The following is a 9571-nucleotide window of genomic DNA, read 5'->3' as shown; positions in this document are numbered from 1 at the left end:
CTCCAATAGAAAACATCTTTATGTCTACGATGCATTGCTTTGAAATCTTGTAATGTATTGGTTTCTTTGCGACCTGTCCTACGGCGATTGGCTTCTGTTTTGTTTGTTTTAGGAAATACAAATAAAAAGAGGGGAAGTTAGGAAGGGGTTGACTATGTCAATGGGCGTTTCTTTCCTCCCACTTCATGGCCAGAAAATTTTGGTAGTGGAAAAGGGAGTTCCAAGCCCTTCAAGGCACAGCTCGAACACGTCACTGTCTCGCAGTGCGTCAACTAGACAACATCTCAACCTTAAGTGATCACTGTGTACTACGTTTCCGATACACCTGGCATACCGTAAAGGTTGATACTAATTAATGTTTCGTAACAAAGTATTAAGTACAAAAAAAGCAGATATAAGTAAATACAAATTTTTTTCTTTAAGGATGAAAATTTTTTTACTCATCGTCATTGTAACGCCTTAAACGTCGTTTAGACAATAAAATATTTTCACAACATTTCATTTCCCTACCAATATTTAAAAAATGCAAGAATATCTTTTTCTAAAGGTATTTATCGATACTCAATATCGAAATAATATATTTTTTTAATTTAAAACTAAGATTGCACCTATTTTCACAATGAAATCGAAGTGTTTCTCATAGGTTCCCACAAAATACAAAATGTTATGAATAAAACAAAAACTTGTAGCATCTATTCATACCCTCATAATGAAAATTCTCCAGCTACTGTTTTTTATATGTAAAATAATGTGTCAAAACCGTCTGGAAGTTCGGAGGCTAATATTTTCCCAACAAATCTTTGACAGTATCCCCTGTTTTTTGTTAAGCAGCCTGTAATATGGTTCCACCGAAAAGTTTACATTTCACCCCTGGCTTGCCTAGAGATGGAGATAAGAACATAGAATAGGGTGCGTTTAGAAGCTGAGGGCTAAAAGTTTAGTTCGAGTTTTGTAGTATACCTTTTCTTTCTTCATTTTTTTTGTTTATACGTTTATCGTAGTTTAAGACGTGCTTTAAAAAAGAAACTTAAGAGAAAAGTTATCGAGTAAGTCTAACAATTAAAGACTTTTTGAAAACTTTTTTTTTCCTATTTTTTGGTTGATCTAAGCTAAAAGTACGTAAAATAATCCGTCAAAAATACATGGTTAACAGATAGAGAAAAACTTCTTGTTAGGCAGAATCGACAAAAATTAATTGATCCACTTGGTGTTATGAAGAAAAAAATCATACAAAAACCAACAAAACTATTTTATTTTGTTGTTGAATTCTGAGTGTTGTATTGTGTTTCATGGGATAATGGTGGCTTGGGGTGCACGCAAGATAGAAAAAACGTTTTATATTTGACAATCCTTTATTTCTTATATTAGTGAGGAAAAAGTGCAGCATCAACCGACTCGTCTCAACTCTCACGCCGGACCGATGCCCGGATGCATATAGCTATGTATGCTATCGTACGTAACAATTGGCATCTCAAAAACAAGTTTTTTCTGACAAGAATAATGTTTTTGTTCAACTTTGTATTTTTATTATTTATTATAATTATATATGTAACACACATGAACTTTATGTTTAATCCTTTTTAGCAATTGGAATTTTTTCTTGTAAAACAGAAAAAAAAAACTATTGAAAAAAAAAAAAATTTAGTTCTGAGCACAACGATATTAATACTTATGATGATGTATATTGATATAAAGTCATGATGTAGGCACACCAGGAATCTTTTTTATATCAGTCATATTAAATTGGACAAAAGACTGTGTAAGATACGAAAGCAAATATCGTTGATCAATTAAGAAACTATTACTTACTTTTGTTGGATCAAAAATTTGATTTTTGTATCAATGCTGGTAATAGAAAAAAAATCGTATTCAATCAAATACTTGATTTTTTTTTAATTTTATGCAAAATTAAAAAAGACACCAGCTTAAAAAATAAATTGTATTTATTTTCTTGGACCACTACGGCAAAAGTGATGAGAAACTCTTTTTTCTTAATTAAAGTAGCCTCCCTAAATCAAAACTCTCAGATATAGCCATAATAATGCTAACTGCAAGGCTACAATAGAGCTGCCCTTACTGTTGGAAGAAAGAAATTTGGAGAGCTCGACTATAGCCTGGCGTTAGTAGAGGTGTCTTTTGTTTACATTTTACTTCTATTTTTCCAAGAATTATGTTTATTTATTTTCTCAAGTTTTTTATTTTATACTCCATATCAATGGTTTTTTGTTGTCTGCAGTCATCATATTTCTTCCCCTCACGTATTTTTGTTTATAATTTAATTTCAATTTTGAGAGTTTTTCTCATAACCAGTCACAGCAATAATTAACATTTTGTAACAAAGCAATATTAAGTACAAAAATTCCAGATGTACAAAAAAAAAGATTTTTTCGTGGAAAACATTTGATTCCTACATTGTCATTGTAATGCCTTAAATATCGTTTAAGCAATGAAATATTTTTACAACTTTTAACCTTTCTATGAATATGAGAAAATGCAAGAATATTTTTTTCCATAGGCACTTGTTCAATCTCAGGATCGAAATATTATACTTTTTAAATTCAAATCTTTGATTGTACCTACTTCCACTAAGACGTTGAAATGTCCCTTATCCCTATCAAAATACCTTTTAACAAAACAAAAAATGCGTACATTAATTAATCACTAGATTCAATGGCTAATAACAAATTGTAAAGCCGCATCATGCAAAATTCAGAATTCCAGAGTTTCTTACGCAAGAGCCACTTATTCATTTTTAAAGGAACGAGACAGAGTAATATTTTCGAAACCTTACACTTTCAAATAAGCTAAGTTGTTATAACAGTTGCGAGGAATAAGTAAATGGTTTTATATCATTTTCAGTTGTTTTCATAAAAAGAAGCATATATTTGAGTTCTTAGTAAAACTTTCACTATATGCAAAAAATTGTGCCTCAATTACATCTACTAACTTTCTCCTGGAGTACACCTGTGTAAGACTTCAATTTATAGTGAAAATGCACATGTCAGTCGGATAATTTGTTTCTTTACAGAACTTCTTTAACTGCATATCAAAAGGCTCTGGAAGTTAAAGTTATTTGCCAAATTTAAGCCCAAACAATAAAATTATACTTATCATGTGCAAGGTTCAGACATATATTATTTGAGGATTAACATTTTTTTAACACAAAACTAGTCGATTTCTGTCTAGGTATACTTTTCCTCGAGTGGAAATAGAAAGAGCAGTCATGCTTTGAAAAGTATCGATTTTTTGACATTTCATTATAAGTTTATCAAGCAAAAAAAAAAAAAAAACTGTTACAAACACAAAAAGTCAAGTAAACAATCTACCTCATGCTAAAGACGTATATGTAATAAAACGAGTATCCGCTTGCCGCTGGAGGCCATGCCTACTTTCCGCATGCATGCTCTTCTCCAGAGTTTTTGAGCAAGTGCGTTCAAAATAAAAAAGTGATTTTTTAAGAATTCAACGTTTAAGATACTTCTTATTGGTTAAAACAAACAATGTTTTAAATAGTTATAGTATGAATATGGACAAAAAGAAGTAAGTTTGAAAAATGTACCTACGTTAGCTAACAACTTTCTTACGGCCATTTTTCGAGAGGATCTTTTTCGGTTTTTGCTGCTGTTTGCGAAGAGTTTAAAATTGATCAAACTAAAATTTTGTGTGTATGTTAAGGGCTATAATCTTCACCTTGTGTTAAAATTCTAGCTCTAAGTATTGTATAAATCGTGAGTTATTAAATGTTGGAAAAATAGTTAAAAATGGCAGTTTTTCGTGATTTGCAAAAAAATGGCTGAACCGATTTGAATTTAACGCAACTTACTTTGTTGGTATTAAAATAGTGCATTTTTAACGGAACACTTTTTCATGTACAATTTTTCGGTATTTCTTTAAACGCAAAAAACATGTTATGGACATTTTTGCCATTTTTTGGGCTTTTGCTGACATTTATACTTGTCAAAGTCTGTGTCGATTTGTTATAATTTGATAGGCTTCTACTACAGACTATAAAAATGAAGTTCTTCGACACTGGATAGAAATTTAGCATGTTTTCCACGTAAAAATTTTGGATTACTAGCTCTTCTACAGAAAAGATCAGTTATTTAAATTTTGAACTGTAGGGTAGCCTCAGTTTGACGGCACTTAAGTGGCGAACTTTTTTTTTATAGCAACAGTGCAGTAAACGTTTGAGTGTCAAAAAAAACGCACTGAAGTAAGAAAAAATATATTATGCTGCATTCAAATGAGGTCTTAAAGCCTTCACTAAAACAAACTTGGGTAAAAATTTTATTTATAAAATCATTGCGAGAAAAAATTCATATTTTTTTTAGATGCGGGTGATAATTTTTTTCTTTTGTAAAACTTAGTCGATGGCAAACCATGATGTTTTTTATTGAAGATAAGATTGTTAACAAAATTTGATTGCCTATGTAATGTAACGTATAAAAATGTTATAAGATCTAAATTAGTTTATCAGGATAAAAATGGGTATTTTCTTATGCCGACTTTTTTCACTGGTGAAAGTATGGGACATTTCGTAGAAGTAGCCACATCCGAATAGTATCGATTCTTTGCTTTTCCATAATTTCTTATTAAACTACAAGAATATTACAGGCTGACAAGAAAAGTGACCTATATATCACTCCATGCTAATAAAGTATGTGTTACACAACAATAAAGTTGTCTATACAGCTCTTTCCTACGTAACAATACGTACAATTTAACGTAATGGCAAATGTAATATTATTGATCCATGTACATATAGAAAAATCAATTCAGCTATCAAATGTATACGCATGATAACCAGTTGCACTATCATCTGACGTGTATTATGAGGCTGAAATTTTTTTTCCATCAAGTGAAAGCAGACAGGAAATGTTTTAGTATTGATTGTTTACACAACGTCTTGGTTGGCTTGCTGAAAAAACACCTGCATGGAACTTACCCTAAATGAAGCTCACCAGAAAATTTGACCCCGAAACGAATCCTCCACATGAGATCGCTTTTTGAGGGATGTAAAAAATTTTATTTAAAAAACAAGATTTTTTTTAAATGTTCTAGTATTATTAAAAAACTGCCTTGTATGATGAATTTCAAATAGTCAATAATTATATTAGTAAAGTATATTCATCTTTTTTAATGAAGCTTTTTTAATTTTCAATATAATGTGTAATATATGTAATATTGTTCGTAATTTATAAAGTAACAAGTATGAATTATTTACACTGTGATTATCATTTGTATTGCATAGCATAAGGGTTGAATTTAATATACCACACACGTATAGAGTGATCTCCAACACTAATTTTTTTTTTTACAATTTAATACTCTTTAAAAAGAATTGACTCTTCGATATTCTTACTTTAAAAGTTATCAGATACATTGTTTGAGTATTGTACATTTGTTATGCATAATATATACTATGTTTTTTTTAGATATGTTCACAAGAATAAAAAAAGACAAGTAATTGTTAGACATAATAGATACTGACTGAATCTTCTTTTGCATCCAACGCAACTTCCATACTCAATTTTCAATTCTGCAATGACATGATTGCATAGAAATATTTGCTTATTATCTAATGCAAAGTAATTAAATTATTACGATAAATTTTTTCCTATTTTATTTCTGAAAGCATCCTTTAAATTATCAAAAAAAAAAAAAAAAACAATAATTCAAAAATGTATCGACAGCAATAAATGAACACATAAGCTGAGATTATGCAAGTAATCAGCATAAATAGCAATTGCAGCCAAGGGATTCGTTACATAATTTAAGTTCAGTAACGATTTTGTTAATCCAACGATATATCGATAGTAAAAAATAAATAAGAGAACAAACAACGCCTGCATTATCATTTTCTACTCTAATTGATGAATTCGTGCCTATAGATAAGATTTTAATTTCCTTCTTTGGGTGTTTTTTAATGCTTAGACATGTACTAGGCCCTTTGTAGGGGATATATTATAGTATTTCGTTCAGAGAAAAAAAAATTAATAAGCTTTGTCTCATCGAGTCTTGGGACGTTGTGTACATAAAAAAACAGTGAAGACAAACAATAAAATCAAAAGAAGATTATTGTGACATGTTGCGGCCCAAGGAACCTACGAAACAATGCGCTTATGTGGCGAATCCTATTTTTCCTATCGAGGGCACACCCGACCCTCAAAAACGCCCGAAGTGTAAGAGTACGTTTAATACGTAGTTAAAAATAATACCAATATAGTGATACTTTTCTTTCTGTGCTTCTCCAATACTAATGCAAATTAAAAAAATACATATATATATATCTAGATCTTACGTTAGGCCAAATAAGAATTGATTGGAGTGACAGGCATCGGTAAAGACGGCGTTTCTTAATTTTACTAATGTGTTTTGGCATAGTGTTTATACAACGTGAATGTATAAACGTGAATGTACTCCACTATAATACAATTTGTCTTTGCAGTATATGAGGGTTTTGTAAAAAATTTGATGTGTAATATCCAAAACATTGTTTCCATTTCCTTATTGGAGCAGTTTATTAAGAAGGAAATTAAGTTACATCGCTTTCTAGAATATTACTTTACAGTCAGTTACTTTTAAAACTCGAGAGACTACACTTCACATGTTTTAAAAAGTTGCAACCATCGAATACCCGAAGTTATCGATAAACTGTTTATCATCTCTTATCAGAATCATAGCTTATACCAAAAAAATAACCGCAAATACTGTCAGATTGTACTAATTTATTTCGACCCAAAATGGCAGCAAATGTAAGTACACTGAATATTGAATAAGTTTTCTTTAAATAAGTTACTTAATTTCATTTCAGCTGAAAACTCGCATCAATAAGACGTTGGAAGAATTATCATTAAAAATTAAAACAACTTATTCAAAGATTACGTTTATTAAGTTTGTGTATTACTTTAATAGACTGGTAGGCTCAATACCCGTAAAATTTGACGAAATCTCAGACCGAAATAATGTTTCTAAACGTTGGAATTTTAGTTTGTCACATACTGGAATGGCGTACACCATATTTTTATTTGTTCTGCTTATCGTTTTGGAGTACTTTAACTTACGGATTGTTTTGGCTAACTATGATACAATTAAAACATCCTATTCAATAAGTTACAAAAATGCATTGGATAATTTAGTTATTTGTTTTGCCTGTTTTATTTTAATTCAAAGTATACTGAACCGGAAAATCTTAATTCAAATTTTGAATAAAATCGAATTTGTAAGAGAAATGCTGAAGGGGTTGAAAAAGAATAAAAGTGATAAGAAATTCGAAAAAGAAATTGGAGAAGTAAAAAACTTTTGGTTTCTTCTTTTAACATTTAATTTTTATTTTTTCACAACTATAGTATATTTGTATTACTGCTCTTATGAAGAAAAGTCATTTATTTCAACCGCCCAAATAGTTCCCAACTTAATAATAGACTCTATAATGATCCAATATTTATCTATCATTATTTTTGTTCAACTTTCGTTCAAAAAGGTCGTTTATTATTTAAGAAAGATATTTGAAATTTCACCTAATAAGCAAGTTATGCGGGTATTTAATCGCAGTATTTCAGAAAAATTATCAAGTACCATAAAGCTACGCGAAATACATTTCGCAATTTTTGAAATATCACAAACTACATCTGATTATTATTCAGAAACAATTTTTATATTTATCGCTAGCTATATTGCAGCTTTTGTTGGCCAATGCCACTATTTTATTGAGGATAACGTTCTCATGAAGATTAATAGCATCGGAGATTTTCTAAGCATTTTAATAATTTTTTGCAGTAACGTATTTATGTTACTATTATTAACAACTTCTGTTAGCACGACAGTCAAAGAGGTAATAAATTTTCAATTTTTAATTTTTATCGATGGTAATAAATTTTAATTACATGTTTATGATTGATGCAGAGTGAAATAATTAAAGTGGCGATAGTCGATTGCTTGCTTTATACCTATAACACAGAAGATGAAGAATTATTACGTGGCGTGAGTATTCGAAGCTAATAACTGTAAGTTACAAGTAATGTAATAAGAATATCTTTTTTAGTTATTATTATTTGCACATCAGTACACGACTACAGAGGTACACTTTGAAGCGTTGGAAGTTTTTCCTATCAATGAAGCAATGCTCTTCAAAGTAAGCATGATTTTTTCAAATACAATATGTTATTTTGTGAATTGAATAGAGATTTTATTAATTGTAAAAGCCACGCTGTAGTTCATAAAGTACGATTGTAACAACGAGAAATAATGTTCGGAAACAGTCACTACACTAGTTTACGAAAAGAAGTTTTATTTTTTTTCATAAAATCACTTAAAATAAAAAATTTAAGCACTTTAAGTAACGATCGTGCAATAAACTTATTGCTAATTAATGAAAAAAAATTTTCCTGTGGAAAATTAATCTAAAATCTCATTGTTTTACTTTTTCTAGATTATTGGTACTGCTATTTCGTATTATCTTTTGAAAGTTCAATTTCGTCCACCGAAAAATATTGATTACCAAGCTCTTACTAGTAATACAAAATGAAAGTTGTTGTCTTTAGCAAAAGTTAGTGGTGTGTGATGTTCTCATGAATAAAAGATTCTACATTTGAATTTATTAGTTTCTCACGATACTTAAAGTAAATTGTAATCGAAACAGTATATTATATTGATTTTTTTTGCTCACTGTGAGTTGTTAGTGTAGCACTCAAATTATGTGAAGTGTTTGTCATTTCTATTATTGTAAAATAAAATCGTAATATCAAAAGTAACAGAGCCATTGTTGTCCTTAACTGATTATCAACTCCTGGTAGTGCTATTATTATACAAATTTCATTAATCTTGGTAATAACCGTTGGTTAATCATACCTACAAAGTTGTAAGTGGAGAATGCGCTTGAAATTACCCGAAAATTCTTCTTAATTAACTTTTAACGTACATAAGCGGGCTTCTGTAGGAGTCTATGTTTGTTGTTTTTGTCAAAATTTTGTTATTGTTATTGGCTGGTGAAAAGTTGTACAAAATGTTATAGAAGTCAATTTTTATCGATTTTCGAAAAATTGTATTTCTTTCTAACACGCGTCGTTAAGTTTTTCAACAGTTTGAGTATTTTTACTGAGCTCCAATGAAAGCTGGGATCAAGATCTATCCGTTAAAAAAAAAATTTGGTCGATTTAGTGCCTCCATCTGAAAGTTACAGCTATTTTGATTACAGCGTACACATCGCTAATGTTGTGATTTTGGCCAAAATTCACTAATTTTCATAAAACTGCCACAACTTTTCATCGGGGGCATAAGATTTAAAGATTTTCGTTTCAATCGTTAGTACTATGTTTTTTTTTTTATTTGAGCTCATACAGAGCCACATAATAGAGTGCACCACTTGGTTACCAACGTTGGAAGCAGCACAACCGTTTTTGCATTTACGAGGCGAAAAAAGGCCAATTGGACGAAACCCCGAGATACGTGTCTATCCTTTTAGCCAAACAGCGATGAAAAAAAAGTTTAAAAGATTGACTGCTCTCAAACGAAAAAAACAGCACTTTAAGGCGGGGTAGGATCGTAATGGAAAAGTTTAGAATGAAAAGTT

Source organism: Copidosoma floridanum, unplaced genomic scaffold, assembly GCF_036245765.1.
Source record: "Copidosoma floridanum isolate Cflo_tuat_1 unplaced genomic scaffold, Cflo_Japanese_pri ptg000035l, whole genome shotgun sequence".
In the NCBI taxonomy this organism is placed as follows: Eukaryota; Metazoa; Arthropoda; class Insecta; order Hymenoptera; family Encyrtidae; genus Copidosoma; species Copidosoma floridanum.
This window is presented reverse-complemented; position numbering follows the sequence as displayed.